This window comes from Ursus arctos, unplaced genomic scaffold, assembly GCF_023065955.2.
Source record: "Ursus arctos isolate Adak ecotype North America unplaced genomic scaffold, UrsArc2.0 scaffold_15, whole genome shotgun sequence".
Taxonomy (NCBI): Eukaryota; Metazoa; Chordata; class Mammalia; order Carnivora; family Ursidae; genus Ursus; species Ursus arctos.
In genome coordinates, this window is record NW_026622819.1 from 1282577 (window position 1) to 1298739 (window position 16163).

Below are 16163 nucleotides of genomic sequence, written 5' to 3' on the forward strand. Positions count from 1 at the left end.
GACATTTGGAGGTATGCTATCCAGGGCTTGGTGGCCAGGGAGGTGGCCATGGGCCACGGCAGGGACAGGGTGGGAGAGGCCTCTGGGGACAAGGCCCCCATGCACTGGGGGATGGGAGAATGCCCAGAGTAGCCCGGGACTCCAGGGATGACCAGATGACAAGGAGGTCACCAACTCAATGGGCTTGGTGGCTTACAGCCCAGGTCAGGTCCAGCCAGCTGGACACCTTCATCCTCAGGCTTGCGGCTGTCACTGTGGGGGGATTTGGGACCTTAGCTCCCAGGGCCCCGAGAAGGGGAAGAGTTTAGATCCCCTAGGGGGACAGCCCATGGGGAGAGGTCCTATGGCCCCAGGAGTTCTCTGAGAGCCCTTGGAGCTGCCCAGCCCTGACTGGGGTGCTGTTCTGGGTGCCTGGGAGGATGGCTTGGTTTTATTCTTCCTGCGAAGCTACTTGGACCCGGGAAGACCTGCCCTTCTCTCCCTCATGTAGCCCTGAACTTCCCAGGCTAAATCTAGCCTAACGTTCCCTGAGCAGATCTAAGCACCATCTTGGCCTTTACGGAGACACATCTGTCCCAGGGAAACAACAGCAAGAGTAAAGTAGAGCAAAATAGAAAGGAAACCATCAGCAACGTGACAAGGCAACCTCCCGAACGGGGAAAGCTATCTGCAAAGCGTATATATGAGAGGGGGTTAATATCCAAAATATGTAAAGGACTTATACACCAAAAAACCAAATAATCTGATTAAAATATCAGCAGAGGACCTGAACAGACATTTTTCCAAAAAAGACACACGGACGGCCAACAGACACATGAGAAGATGCTCCACATCGCTCAGCCTCAGGGAGATGCAGATCAGAACCACAGCGGGAGCCCACCGCACACCCGTCTGGACGGCTGAAGTTAACAAGGCAGGAAACGACAGACGTTGGCGAGGACGCGGAGAAAGGGGAGCCCTCGTGCACTGTTGGGAATGCAGACTGTGCAGCCACTCTGGGGAACAGTACGGAGGGTCCTCGAGATGTTGAAAATAGAGCTGCCCACACTACTGGGTATCTACCCTCCGAAATATAAAAACACTAACTTGAGAAGACACGTGCAGCCTGATGTTAACAGCAGCATTTTCAGCAGCGGTCAAATTACGGAAGCAGCCTGGTGTCCGTGGACAGAAGAATGGGTCAAGGAGACGCGGTCTATGTACACGACGGGGTGTGACTCGGCCGTCAGAGAGGGCGAAATCCTGCTGTCTGCCACGACGTGGATGGACTGGAGGCTGCGATGCTGAGTGGGATACGTCAGAGAAGGACACGTGCCGTCGGTCTGCCTCACGTGCGGGACGTGAGAACCGGTGAGCAAACACACAGGAAGCAGACACAGACCCGTAACACAGAGAGCAGCTTGGCGGTCGGCAGGGGAGGGCAGCGGGTCCGGCCTCCAGCGGTGGGTGAGTCAGTCGTGACAGGAGCTCCCCGTGCGGGGAGCGCGCGTGACGCCCAGAGACGTCGAATCGCTGTGCTAGACACCCGACACTGAGGTGAGCTTGTCTGTATAGTGCCAGCTGTATTTCAGTGAAAGAACAAATACTGTAGTTACGAAATTTTTGAGCCATAAATAAATAATGCAGATTTTTTTATGTCTGCGTCAGTGTATCCTCATTAGATTAATTTTTTAAAAAGCCCGAAACAAAGCAAGGATGCGTCCGTCCCATCAGGGGCCCGACCCGTCAGCTCCTCGTCCGTCCAGCCCTGCACTCCAGCTGGCAGGACTCACGGTATTTGCGGTCTCCCAGCCTGAGGTCGTAGCGACGTACAGACATGTCCCGCCAGCGCTTGCATGAGGGTAAGCGGAGGCCAGCAGCGCCCGCTCTGCGGCTGGGGGAGGGGGAAAAGTAGGGTCCAGCGCTCAGCTTAGAGGAATTTCTGGGGACTGTGTTGAGAGGGAAGCAGTGTCCACCTCGGCTTCCCCCGTACAGACTGTTTCCATGTTGCAGTCGGGCAGGTGGACAGAAAGCCGGCACTTCCTGCAGGACTTTCAGGTGCCCCAAACCGACCGGGGCCGCGTGCTCACTTGGCGCTCCCTCGGGTGCAGGAGATCACGCTGATTTTGCCCTGGGCCTGCTCCATCCCGTGGGGCAGGCCCAGTGTGGTCACCTTGCCACGGGACCAGGACGAGGCCGGATGGCGGGCTGGGCACCGTCCACAGCACCCCATGGAGCAGCCGTCCGTTATCTGCCTCCCGTGTGTGTCCGCAGCCGCAGCCCTCCCCTCCTGCTCTCTGAAACCCCTTCCTTCCTTCCACGGGGAGCTTGTCAGCAGGAGCATTTGGTGACTGTCCTGCCACCTGGCGCCAGGGCCCCCACCCAGGGACGGCCGCAGCCGGTCCGAAGTCAGAATCCCATCCGACGGCCTGTCCCTGTGCACCAAGCACCACAGTCAGAGGCCGGCTCCCAGGCCCACGCCCGCGGGGGGTGGGGGGCGGCAGGGGTGCAGGCCACGGCGTGTGGTACCGCAGACGCATCGCTGCCGCCCGGGAGCTCGGAGGTCGGGTGGCCCTCCGGCACGGAGGCTCCTCCACACGGAGCACGCCGGGGATGTGGGCCGAGTCCAGGAAGAGAGCGTCTCCTTGGGGAGGCAGCTCTGTCCGGCCAAGAACCATTCCCAAGCCGAGGGGACGCCTGAGGGCGGCCCAGCCAGCAGCCGGAGGGAGTCAGCGCTGCCGCTGTTCCCACGCGTGGTGACGCCGGACCAGGTCCCTTCGGAAAGGACTCCCCCCCCCCCCCAGCGGCTGTCCCTGACATGATCTCACAGGGCTTCTCGGTCCTGGGGCATCAAACGCCAGTTTGCCCCTGGGCGTGGCCATGTGCTGACCAGTCTCTGCCCTGGCTCTCCCGCCCTGTTGTCCCTGGATCACTTCTCAAGGACACCAGTGCCTCTGGGCCAGGCTCAGCTCCCGGGCTCCCCTGCCCTGACCGTGTAGATGTGAGTGGCAGACCCTGGACCAGCCCTCTCCCGTGCCTGTCACGCGTACTCTCATTTACTATGGGGTTACACCAACAGGCAGCTGGCAGGTGAGCTCTCCGTGCCCTCAGACCCGTCCTGGCTAGGAGACCACTGCCCCTTGCACACCCCAGGGTCCCCCTGGTGCCGACTCACTGGGGCCTGCAGCCCCGAGGTCTTGTCTATTTAACACGTGATTTCATCTGGAAAAGGGCCAGGGACGCTGGGGTTTGGCCCCAGGCCTCTGCCAGGAAGCCGTAGGCTCAGGATGGGGGGCTGGTCCTTCTGCATAGAGATGGGACCCTTCCTCCAGCTCATGGTCAACAGGGCCTCCCTGTGTTTCCTGGGCTCAAGGGGAGGGGGTCGCCTCCTGGGCCATGGGTGACCACCTCTCCTGGCATCCAGGGCTCCTGCACGGGGTCCAGGGCTCCTGCACGGGCCCCGCCCACCTCCCCAACCCCCCGCGTTTCCACCGCCATCTCACTGTGCAGCCCAGCTCTCCTCCTTCCCTCCCTCCATCACCTCTCAGCCTTCTCTCTCCCTCCCCATGTGCACCTCCAGTGTGCACGTGGGGGAGCCTCCCTGGTGGGAGCAGGCAGCCCACATGTGGTTCCAGGTCTGTCCAGCCCGGACATAGGCCCCTTGCTTCCTGCAGTCTGCCTCGTCCCAGAACACCTGAGCGCCCAGGTGTGTGCGCTCGTGCAGATGCAGACAGACAGTGGGCATCGGCCTTGGAGGAGCCTCCTGTCCAACGGAGGCACCCAGGCAAGAACTCACAAGGGCAGCAGGGACAGGGGTGCCCCCAGGACACGGCAGGGAGGGGAGCTGCTGGTGTGAGGCACGGGCTCCTGCCCCCACAGGCTGGAGAGACCAGAGGGGACAGGCAGGAAGACTGCCCTGCACTGACAGACCAGGCCTGGGGAGCCAATGCGGCTGATGGTCGGCCCTGGACGTGGCTCTGTGGCTCCGTGGTGGGTCCTCGGAAGCCCACTCGGGGCTCTGCCTCAGTGGCGTGGTACCTGCTTGAAGGTGTTCTCTGGAGGCCGAATGTTGCCAGACGAGCCTGAGCCTTTGCCGAAGAGCACCGTGCACGGCCCGCGGGGTGAGACCCCGTGGGCCTGCCGGGCCCCAAGCCAGGAGCGAAGGGGTGAGGCCAGCAGTGACGGCCCCCTCCGTGAAATCCTTCACCAGACTTATCCAGGCTCCAGAAGGATCTCCTCCGACAGGATCTTGAGGGCTGTGTCCTGGAAAAGCATCCATGGCCAGCTGCCTTCCTCGAGGATGCTTTCGAAAAGACTTGTCCGCGTCACTCGAGCGGTAATCGCAAAGACACGCATACAGAAAACAATCGGGGAAAATTCATCAGGATTATGAATGCTCTGAGTGAGGGCATCACACATGATTTTTATTTTTTCTTTAACTCCTTTGTGGTTTCCAAATGTTCCGTTCAAGTGTCTAGAGTAAAGGGAAAACAGTGCACGGGGCTCGGCCTGCAGCCACTCCAAGGACACGGGGCTCGGCCTGCGTTTACTGTTGGACATTTGTCACAACCCGAGCCATGTAGGTGCTTCCCCCACAGCTAGAAACGGAGAGAAACACAGCGAAACAGCGGGGCAGGCAGGAGGGGAGGGCGATTTATGCGCTATTTCTCTCCGACACAAAAGAGTAATGGGAAGGTCATGTGGGCAAGGTCAAAGGACAATTTGACTTTTGCAGGATGACCTGGGGCCATCTGTCCTTTGCAGAGCTGATGAGCTGTCAGTGCAGGGTGAAGGGAGGAAGGGGGGCCGCCTTACTGATGAGAGCCCACCGCCCCCTGGACAGGGTCCCGCATGCCGCTCCCGCGCTCGGCCTGGAGGTCCAGGGGAGCATGGCCCAGGCTGGGGCCCTGGACACCCTGGAACGGGTCCCACCCCGGGGACTGGCCACCGAGGAAGAAAGGAAACCCATGCAAAGCCAGCACTGCCCCCTGTTCCTTTAACTGGAAGCTGTTCCTATGGGGGCTTCCCTTCCAAAGTCACCTCCCCCACACAGAACCCTTTGTTTCTCTCCTGCTGAGATTTCTCGGATTCGGGAAATAGCACACTGCGTTCCCTGACCGCCGACCCTGGCTTCGCTCTGGGCGACACGGTGAGGTGCCCCGGATGAGAGCTGTGGGGGCCGCCGGCCCTGACCGAGGGGCTACCCAGCCAGGTCGTCTCCTGTCCGTGGGTCAGGGTCACCTCCTGCCGCGGTGACTGGACATTCCGTGCCCGGCGCTCAAGCCCTGGCATCACCATCCAATGTCCTCCCAGCATCTTGGCACGAGACGCAGAGCCTTGCCAGTCCCTCAGGGCTTGGTTTTAATAACCGAGAAGCCAGGAGTCGGGGTGTGTGCCCGGCCCCCCGCGGGAGGACCCTTGCTCTGTGTGTTTGCTGTGAAGCTGTCCCTGGAGAGGCAGAGCCCCTTAACAGGACTGTCCCCAGCAAGACGGGCCGAGGGACCTGCGAGCACCTGCTTTCTCTCAGACGGCTCTGACTGTAAGCACGCACTCGGGATCTGTGTGCAGTCTTGCAGGAGTTCAGATGGCAAGTGTGCGGGAACCGTCTGGATTACTCTGTGTCTGGGCTAATTCAGAAAGAAGATGCCCCACGCCGCACAGTCTCCTGCAAGGACACGGCCCCAGGTGTTCAGAACGCCCAGAATGGGATCGGGGGGACGTGCCCTGCACTGGCACCTGGGGAACGGACCATCATCGCCGGTTTTGTACCGCCAACAAAGGCAGTTCGCAGCGGGCACACACACCCCTTGCCGACTCCCGCACCATCGTCTCCCTATTGTTTCGTTTACGAGGATGTCAGCCAGGATGGGAATCAGGCGGGCACGGTGGACTTTGGGGGTGCTGCCCCCAGGCCCTGCACCTGCAGATCGGGCCGCGGTCACAGGAAGAGCAAGGCCTTCAGGAAGCAGAGCCTGACACTGTTCGAGTCTCGGCAATGCGGAGAGCCCCAAATGGTGACACGTGCAGGGGCTTCGAGCACCGTCCCCTTCTCAACGAAAGCGGGTGCTGTGGGTCTGTCTGTGCTGGAGCGGCCCCAGGGATCCTGTCAGGGTGCCACGGATGAGGCCAGAGCACCGGCTTCACCAAGCGAGCGGGACACGGTCTCGCGGCCGTTGTCAGGGTCTGAACGGATAGTCCCACCATCACAGTGCAGACAAGAAGCCCGTCAGCATCTCGTGCATGCGATGTCGTGCCCACCATATTTGGGGCATATCGCTTTACACAGAAGCAACAGCAGAGACACGCGTGCCAACAGAGTGTCCCCAGGGGGAGCGTTTGCAAAGTTCCGGGACGTGCTAGTGGAAGCTCGCACAATCCGGCCGTGAAACGGAGGCTTTCTCCTCGGACGCCTCCCCACTTTCTGGAAGGAAACGTCGGTGGGCTCCGCCTTTCGGCCTAGTGGTTTGAACCAGGCTTTCGGCCTCGGCACGGCTGGCGTGTGTAGCCTGAGGCTTCCTCCCCCTGCAGTGTCCTCAGGCTGCCAGAGCAACGTGCCGCAGACCTGGGGACTTGCCGCAAAGGAAATTTATTTTCTCACACCCTGAAGGCGGGAAGTGAGATCCAGGCATGGGCAGGCAGGTGTGTCCTTGGCCTGTGGCCCGCTGCCTTCTCCCTGCACGTCTGTGTCCTGACGCTGGTCAGAGGGGTCTGGGGCCCACGCTAGTGGCCTCTCTTTAAGCTGATTACCTCTTTAAAGACCCTGTCTCCAAATAAAATCCCTTCTCCCCCGTGTGGATGACTACCACTTTTCTTTAGCCACAGGAAGGAGGGTCTGAAGAGCCCGGAGAACCTTCTGGATCCCAGGCATTCTCTTCCCTGCCCCGTGCAGAGCGGTGACCACATTCCCTTCTACGATTGAGACCCATCAGTCAGCACACTGAAGCAGCCGGTGTGTCCAGGGGCCGTCCCCCGTCCCCCGCCGGTATGATCATGACCAGGGGCCTTCAGAGTGGTGACCCCGCTGTTGAGTGCATATGACTCCCTGATGTCCCACATGGTCTGGCGTCCCCTGCCCACGTCCCCGGGAGGTCCGTGGGTGTTTGATGGTGGTCGCCAGCCCCAAATCTCTCAAGGCTTTGAGCCCAGACTGCACACACCTGTCTCCACGACGTTTGTCCTGACTGTGGGCCACTGTGGCCCCGGGTTTGCAGGAGTTAGTGTCTGTCCCGAGCCGCTGTGCAGAAGTCAGCAAGAGGCCTGGCTGTGTCTCACCCACGGCACACGGCCATGCTGGCAAAGGGGCCCCGGACAGTCCTCTCGGAGAGGTGAGGAAGGAGACGGTATACGGCTCTGGGGGCACGGCAGTGTCTACCCGGGCCCCCAGTGTCCCGTCCACGCTGGTGGCCCTGGGCCTGTCAACGGGCACAAGCCGGGAGGAGCCCATCACTAAGTCGAATCTCCTTGATCAGACTTGAAGGTGGTTTCACACTGTTTTTATTCATTTCCAGGTTTTGTGGTTTTGTCCCCTTCATTAGACACATCAGGAAAGATTTGGGTTGGCTGTCTACTGGCGTCCTGGGCGCGTCAGGACTCACAAGCCGTGTTTGTGGCTGGGGTCCCACCCCCACCTCGTCTCTGGAGGTCAGGACCTGGCCGTTGGGAACGGCTTCCCCCGCGGACTGGGACCACGCTCTGCCAGCACCGCTCACGCCCACTGCTGCCCACAGAGAGTGGCCATGCCGCGTCTCTGAGATTGGAGGCTCTCTCGAGCCACACACTTCTCGAGGCTGGGGGAGGGGATGTTCTCTGACCTCGGGTGGGAAACAGTATGGACAGGTGGGCACAATGAATCCACACAGGCACAACCCTATCTCCGTAAGCCTTGGCACCCTTCCCTTCAACCAGAGAGTCCACGTTTCCATCAACCACGGACAGCCACGCTCAGCAGTGCCAGCCAGCGCATGAAGCCCGCGCAACGCGTCAGGGCAGCTGTACCCCCAGCCCGGCCTGTGGCCCTTAGGGTCACTGCCCTACAAACACCCCGTGTTTCTTCTCATAAAAACTGTATAATCCTGCTATTCTTCTGTGCACGGTCTGTCCTCTTGGGTCACAGCACGTACCTGAGCCCTGGACACCAGGATTTCAGCCGGGTTTCCAGTTTTGAAGCAGTGAGAGGTCATGGGGACAAGGAGCTTGTAGACAAGGGCAGGGCAGTGGGAGGTGCCCAGGGGAGCTGGAGGGTCATCGTCCCCCCCTTCCTGGACACTGCCCCCTGTCTTCTCCCAAGGCCGCCCCTTTCACCGGCCCAGGACCCGCGGGCTCGGACTCCAGCTGCACTGCCAGGCGGCCGAGAATCTGGTATCCAGGAACTGTGAGCCTCCAGCTGCTGGAGACAAGGGCCAGCACGGAGGCTCTCTGGCCCTGACGGGGCCCAGGGCGGGGGTTCACAGCCCTGGCCTTCTCAGGGCCCAGGCCTTGGCTCTGCCAAGTTTTCCACCCTCGTGCTTGTGGTGGCCACCTGGTCATCAGAGCCTCCTGTACACGGGCACCAGGCTCCGGGTGACCCCGGGTGACCCCAGGTGCAAGCTGTTGCTGTGTGCTGCGAACCATGAGGCACAGGGTCATTCATGCCTCTGGGTCTCAGCCCGTCAGCCAACTCCATCTACACTTCTGTCCTGAGGTTCTGTCCTAGGGACCACATCTGCACACAAGCCTTGCTCGGTGGGGATTGTTAAGGGGACGAAGGGCGTGGGAGAGGTTGGGGTGAGGGTCTTCAGGAAGGAAACGCCCCGGGATGTCAGCCTGCAGTGCTGGAGAGAACAGGACAGCCCCGAGTGTGGGATGCGCGCCCACCACTGCGGTCTTGGCTCCTCCGGGCATTCTGCAACCTGCTGCCCCTGCCTCCCGGACATCGAGGCCTCCTCGTTTCTGATTCCTCAACCTCTTGTGAGCCACTCTCGATGGCACGCCGACCTGGGTCTCTGCGGAGAGCAGAGGTCAGGTGCTGGCGAGGGAGCCTGGTCATGCCAGCCCAGCCCTGGGCCCCAGTGGACGGCGCGGCCACTGTAGCTCGAGGCCCTCTCCCTCGTTCCCGTCCCCTGTGGCGTGTGCACAGTGGACCGTCCCTGTGTCTCTCCTAAATGCTCCAACAACCCCGGAGCCCTGCTGCATGTGCTGGGGCAGGCAGCGGTCACTCAGCCGGGTGCATGGGGGCTCAGCGGGCCCGGCGGAGAGCCAGTGCAGGCCCCGCACGCTTCAGGCTGCCGTCTCCTCTTGTTTTCTGGAGGGAGTGAGAAGTCAGGCAAATGTGTAAAATGAAAGCAAAGCTGTGATGAATACCTGATTTTCAAGGGACCACGTAGGAAAGGCCCGTGCCATGGCCACTCTGGCACCTAGCGCACTCCTTGTATTTAAATGACATGTTGCTTTAATTTATTTTTATTTAAAAAGGTTTATTTATTTTAGAGAGAGAGAGTGCGGGGGTGGGGAGCAGAGGGAGAGAGTCCTCAAGCAGACTCCTCGCTGAGCTCAGAGCCTGGAGCTCGATCCCACGACCCTGAGATCATGCCTGAGCCGAAACCAAGAGTCGGACCCTTAACTGACTGAGCCCCTAAGCGCCCTGACATGCTGCTTTTCTCTTCAAGTCTGTTTCTGTGCTCGTATCTCACCCCCGCCCCCAGGCAGCACGATCCCACAAGCCCACACCTTCCTGCCCCCCAGATCCACCCTTGATTTCCAAAGCCTGAAATGGGTCGGGGTCGGGTCGGGGTCTGGGCCGGGCTTGTAAATGACGGGGTGATGACTGGGGAGACTCTGCAGACAGGCCCCCCACCCCACGGCCTGGGACTGGGACTCCGGTGACTCCAGCCTGGAAGAGCTTGGAACAAATCTACTTTCCCTGCAAAGACAGCATTTCCAGACACGCTCACTGTCGCGTGAGCAGGAGGCAGAAGACGCCCCGGCCCGGCCTCGCGGCTCCACAGAGGTCCTGTCCCGCCAGGTTCCTGATGACTCTAGTGAGGGAAGAAGGGGCGTGTGAGAGCTAACCGCCTGGTCTGCACTAGCTGGAGGACTAAGGAGAGTGCGCTCCGGCTTCCAGGAGCACGGGGCACAATAACGACTGGTTCCCGTCCTCAGGGGGCCGGACGGGGCCCTGGATCCACTGTCCCATGCACTCCCCGTGGCGGCCACTCCGCAGCCCCACGCGGCTGCCGCAGAACTAGGTGGGGAGTCGAGGCGGCCCTCGTGACCCGCCTCCAGTCAGGGCTCTGCCGGCAGCCGTGGGGGAAGCGGCCTCGTAGGAATGAAATCAAGATAAGCGCTAAACCAACCAGGCCGGGGGAGGCCGCTGACCACTTCACCCCGAGGGCTGCGGGTCCCCTTCTGGCGGGGACGCGCCCTGCCTCGGAGGTGCCCTCACCCGCGGCCCTGCCTGGACACTGGCCCCTGGGTGCGGTCGGGGGGCCTTGTCCTCGCCATGGGGCTGCTGTGTTCCCCTGCGGTGGGACGTTCTGGGCTGGTGTGTTTCTGAAAGCACAGAGGAGGTGGGAAAGGAGGCTGAGCCGCTAATGCGCTGTCCCCACCTTGGGTGCCTCACCCCTGCCGCGCCCGACATAGAGGCGAGATCTGTCTGGGGTTTCCAGGTCCTGCAGGCCCCCGGGTCTCACGTGGCCTCAGCAGGGTCCCTGTGTGAGGTCACACTCACCCGTTTCCTCTCCCGGCACCTGCAGCCACCACACCAGCAAGCCCGTCAGCTCCACAGAGGGAGCAGAGCTCCCCCAGGGCAGGAAGGGCAGGAGGAAAGCCAGGTAGTTGCCCCTTCCCACCAGGGCTGCCCTGCCTTCCCGAGTCCTGAGGGCCAGCCTCCCTGGCGTGGGGCCCAGAGAGCGTGCGCCTGCAGCTCCTGTGCTCCCCTGAGACCGCTGCCGGCGCGGAGCACCTTTGTCTGGCCGGCGGAGCGGGTGCAGACTGTCCTTGCCGAGGCCCCCGAGTCTGCGCCTGGAGCGGTCCCCGGGGGCTGCCCCACCTCGCAGCAGTCCCCCATGTCTAACCACACGCATGACTGCTTTTCACTGCACAAGGACGAGGTGGGAGGGGCCACACCAGATTGTGATGTTCTCCCAGGCCTCCGTGTCCCACACCCCCTTCCAGGCCGCCTGGTCACAGGGATGGGGCCACCACAGAAAGACTTCATCCTATCCTCCTGCACAGATGGGAGTGTCCACTAGACACCCACAGACCAGCAGAAGCAGAGGTGAACCCAGGGTCGCCCACCGTGCCCTCTGATGACCTGGAGAGGTGCTGATGACAACACGTGTGCACGCTCCCCAGAAGGGTCTGCCCCCAGTGCCGGACAGTGTGTGCCCCGAGGTGCCGTGAGCCCCTGTCACAGAAGCAGCAGGCCCACCTACACGCCTGACATCGATTATGCTCTTGCCCCGGGCGCGTGCGGTTGCAAAGCTGGGGTTTCTGTTCAGGCTGATTATCTTGAACTTGGGCTAATGTTCCATGAAAACAGAGTCTCTATCATCAAACTCATTAATTAAGGTCCCATTTGCAGGCTGGTTGTGAATCGGAGTCACTTGTGCGATGGGACAGCCCTGCTCTCCGCCGGTGAGGCCGCTGTGAGTCTGCAGGTCGGTTTCCAAGGCGCAGGTGGAACAGAGCAAGGACGCCCAGACGGGCCTCCCGAGGCAGACAGACTCTGATTCGAGGTCGAGGTCCGAGGGCTTGCACTTGGAGTTCAGGCTGGAGTGTTGGGGTGGAGGTCCCGTGACCAGGGGGGACTGCATGCCCCACGCACTGCTGCCTGCTGCACAGGGAGGCTCATCTGGGCAGGTCCGTCCCTGCCTGTGCAGGAGGACGGCGCCGAGCCCCGGGCCTGGAGCTCCTCGGGGTCAGGCTGGGGGGCCCTCACCCTCCCTCCCGTGACACGGGGCCCAGCTCTGATGCCTCCTCTCCCCTTCCCGTCCCAGCTGCTCATAGGCTGGGATCCTCCTGGGGCAATTCTCGGGCTGCTGGCCCAGATCCATGTCCTCGAGATCTCTCCTATGGGAGCCCCCCCTTTAGCGGTAGGCGGTCTTGCTGAGTCCAGGGCCAACTCTTCAGCCAAAGGCACTGAGACCGTCCTTCTCCCCCGCATCCCCCCGGCCTGCACTTCTCCCCACCCTGCCCCTGCATTGGGGGAGGCCACAGCTGCAACTGGCTGGGCGGAAACCTTGCCTTTTCGCCACAGGCAATCACCCAGGGAAGCTCCCAGCCTGCGGGTCCCTCGGGGCAGGTGCCCTGGGTTGGGTCAGGACGGCCCTGAGGTGCGCAGTCCATGCCTATCACACCGCTGTGCTGTGTGCGGAAAGGCTGGGGCTGTTCTCTGCGGCTCTGTCAGCACGGAGTGAGGTCTACCCCGTGGCACCCACAAGTCTATGAGCACCCACTGCTTCCCTGTGTTTCTAGCCCCAGAAATGCCCCTCATTGTGTTAGCTTCTCCCTGAGTCTCCCTGACACGAGAGTCCTCCCTGCGGCATCCAGACAGGTCCCTGACAGAAGTGAAAGCGTCCCCTGAAAACCACCTTTCCTCTGCTGCTGGGCTGTCCCTGCTGCCCGCATCCTGGTGCTTGGATATTTTCCTTCAATCCCTGGCCGCCCCATGTCCGGAGAACCTGACAAATGTGGGTGAGCAGTGCCCACCTGCCCAGCCCCAGCCACGGGGTCCCAGCCCTGTCCTGGGCACTTTGGGACTTCCTGTCCCCAGGGGCTGCGGCAAGTGACCTGAAGCTACCCCTACCCGTGGTCCTGCCCAGGCTTCCCCAGTCTGGCTCCACAAGTCCACCGAGGTGGCTGCCCCGCCTCTCCCCCCTCCCTCCCCCGAGCCCCAGGGTAAAAGGAGCACTGCCCCTTCTGGTGCCCTGGCCTCTGGACTGGCCTCTCCGTCCACCGTGACTGCTCTCCCCCCTCCTGCTCCGTCTGTCAAAATCTTGGGTGCTCACAGAGACCGGAGCCCAGGACAGCTGTGGGTCCCCCTGCTCACCACGGTCGGGGGGCATCACTTCCGCAGGACAGGGGCAAAGACGGACATCATTCGCCTAATCTGCTAGGGCAGCTTCGAGCGCCTGGCATGGGCCCCCTGCTCTCCCCGGCCCGCTGTGATTCTGTAAGCCCTGGGCCAGCGGAAACGGGGTTACACAAATACTGTGCACAGGGGCCCCTCGGCGCCTGCCACTGGCTTCCTACGGAGAACATACAGATTCTGCATTGAAATAGTGCGGTGTGTTGAGCAGCACAGGTGTGGAATTCTTGGCTGGCACACCCCCACCTTGATGTATCCCCCCAGTACTACTACTGTCACTACGATCGCCCCGTGAGATAACAGGGCCCCTGAGCCACAGGGCGGTTCTGCTCAGTCCAGGCGTCTGCCCAGACCGGCAGTGGAAATCAGAGGATCCTGCAGAAACCTAGGTCCTCCTCTAGGAGCCCCATTCCTGGGATGACTGCGTCACTGCAACAGAACAGAATCGCCGTGGATGCTGGCAACGGCGGCACTGGCTGCACCACTTAGAACAGGGGACACGCAAGGCTCGAACAACCCCTCCTGGTCCAATTCTTGCTTTGGGAGTTTGATACCTTCTTGCATTTCAGGCTTGGTTCAAGACCTCAAGGTGCTCACTGGGTGGCCCTTCTGGCTTCTGAACTCCACCCTTGGTGTTTAGGCCTCTTTAGAGGTCGCAGTAAGTGCCCGGGGGCCTGGGTCGTCCCTGCTCCCTGGCTGGTGAGGGAGCCCCTGCCTCTTAAAGTCCAGAGTGGGCTTGGTTGATCCCTGAGGACGTTCGAGGTGCCCACCCATCCTTCCCCAACAGCAGCGTGGGGGCACCGCCGGCCCAGGGATCACCCAGGTGCATGTGCAGGGGCCTGTCCTGTCCCGGGGCTTCAGATAAACTCTTCACCCCAGAGCCAGAGTCCTCTAGGGAAAACACAATTTTTTCACAATTATTTCTTCATGAAGCTGATGCTGGCTGGAAGGCAGTCCTCCCTCCACCTTTCTGCTCTCTGCCTCCCTGCTCACTTCTCTCCCTTCTCCCCTTTCCTCTCCTCTTCCCCCCTGCCCACTCTTCCTCCAAGGCCACGCTGTTTCAGCTCCTTCCAGTGGGGCCAGAGACAGGGCCAGATGGAAAGGCCATGGTGTTTCCTTCCTGGGGCTTCACTGCCTTCCCACAACGTGATCCTGGCTAAGGGGCATTCTAGCTGCTTCTGCTTCGTGGCACCAATGGAGCAGATGCTCTGGCCATGGTGAGGGAGGGGACAGCCGCTGAGCCCAGACGCCGGGCTTCCATGGAGATGCACTGAGACCGCATCTTCCTGACGCCCTGGCGCAGCGGAGGGCAGTGTTTGGCAAGGGTGGGGACCCCTGCCCTGAGTGTGCCCGCTGAAAGGATGCAGTTCACAGCGGCTCTTCTGATACCAACTGCCACCCCCCCCCATCCCCGCCCCAGCCGGGCTGTCCCTTCACAGGAGGGCCTGCCCACTGTGAGCCAGGCTGACCTCACAGGCCTGCAGGTGGGCACCCACACCCCAGTAGAGGGGCCATGCCTAGGCACCCAGATGCCGGGAACACCACAGGGCCAGCTACACGTCTGCAGGAGGGGCCAGGCTCAGTTTCCCTTAATCCCCTGTTACCTGTCTTAGGAGACAGGAGACCTCAAGCATCCTTCCACCAGAAATCTTGCTTCTAGTTCTTCTCTTGTTCTATTGTGGAGGGGGGGAGGAGGGAAGAGGGGGAGGGGCTGAGCGGAAGAAGGGGCTGTCTGCAGCCTGGCAGGCAGGCCTGCCAGGGAAAGGCGGGTGGCGTAAACCACATGCATAATCTCGGAGACCGCCACTTTAAATCGTAATTGGTTGCCTTTTAAATATCATTTAAGGGCTGGCTTCCCTGCCTCTCTCTCCAGTTAAGAAGGTGTCGTGTCAAACTCTATTACCTTGCCGGATGTCTCTCCCTTAAGTTTAAGAAAAAAAGGGGGGGGGGAGGAAAGGAAGAAAAAAACAAAGAAATGGAGGCATCAGCGGTGAATGGAGGGTCGATAAAGCTTTTAGATTTGGAGACGTTTTCTGGGAGCCCATTTCCCGCGGCTAAGAGTTGTTAATGGAGCTTAAGGAATTATCTTAGACTGGGCCGGCCGGGAGCGCCGTATATCTCCCTCGCCCGTTCCCCCGTCGGGCCTGGATATGCTGCTGTCAGACTCGCTTAATGAAAAGTAACGCGCCGCTGATTACAGTTGTATTTGGGCTCTATGTAAAGAGCACCCTTAATTTAGCATCCCTTCCTTGGCGTGTTTGAATTGGCCACGCCTGAATGGCTGAGAGCGCGGTCCCCAGCGCTCCTCTGCGCCTCCAGCTCCTGCCCTGACAGCCTCCCAGGGAGGGAGAGGGGCCCCTGCCCCCGACCACAGGACCTTTCCCCGAAGCACCGACTCTTAAAACCCAGGTCCCCTTGCGGCAGCCCACTCCCTGCAGGTGCCCTCCTGACCCCACCCCCAGTGCACACAGGCCAGAGGGTGGGTAAGGGTGCCCAGGGCGAGCCTTCCAGAGTTTACCCCCCTCCAAAGGTGAGGGGGAGGTGGAGCTGATAGCCCCTGGTATGTGGCTGAATCCCCCCAGCCCTCCTGAAGTCTTTATTTTGCACAATTTTGCAGATTAATCAAATAAATATCTTCTGGCCAGTGCCACTACGGTCTGATGGCTTCCACACTGTGGGGTTCTGACCGGGGTCTGCCGGCACAGGCCGTGCCCAGAGCGCGAGGTCCGGAGGGCAAAAGGCCCGGGCAGCAGCCTGAGCTCTAGGCGCCCTGGGCCGGCTGCGCGGGTCCACACTCAGCGGGGTCCCCGCACGCCCCTGCCACCAGCAGCCGGGCGCCCAGGCCTAGGTGCCCACGGCCCCGATCCTGCCCCGCCGCGCTGCCTGCGTCAGCGAAGCCTGGTTTTTGCTGAAACTGTCTGGCTTTGTCTGCGGTTGGGGTGGGGGCCGCCCTCGGCCGCATTAAAATTCCTGGCGCCCCAGCCACGGCCGCAACGCGTCTCCCGCGAGACTCCACTTTCGCTATTACTGTCAAGTACCCTTGACTCTTTATTTTTGCCCTTTTATCTATTACAACTAATTCGAGTTCTTTTGCCCTTTTCAGTCTAAGACGTGGGCT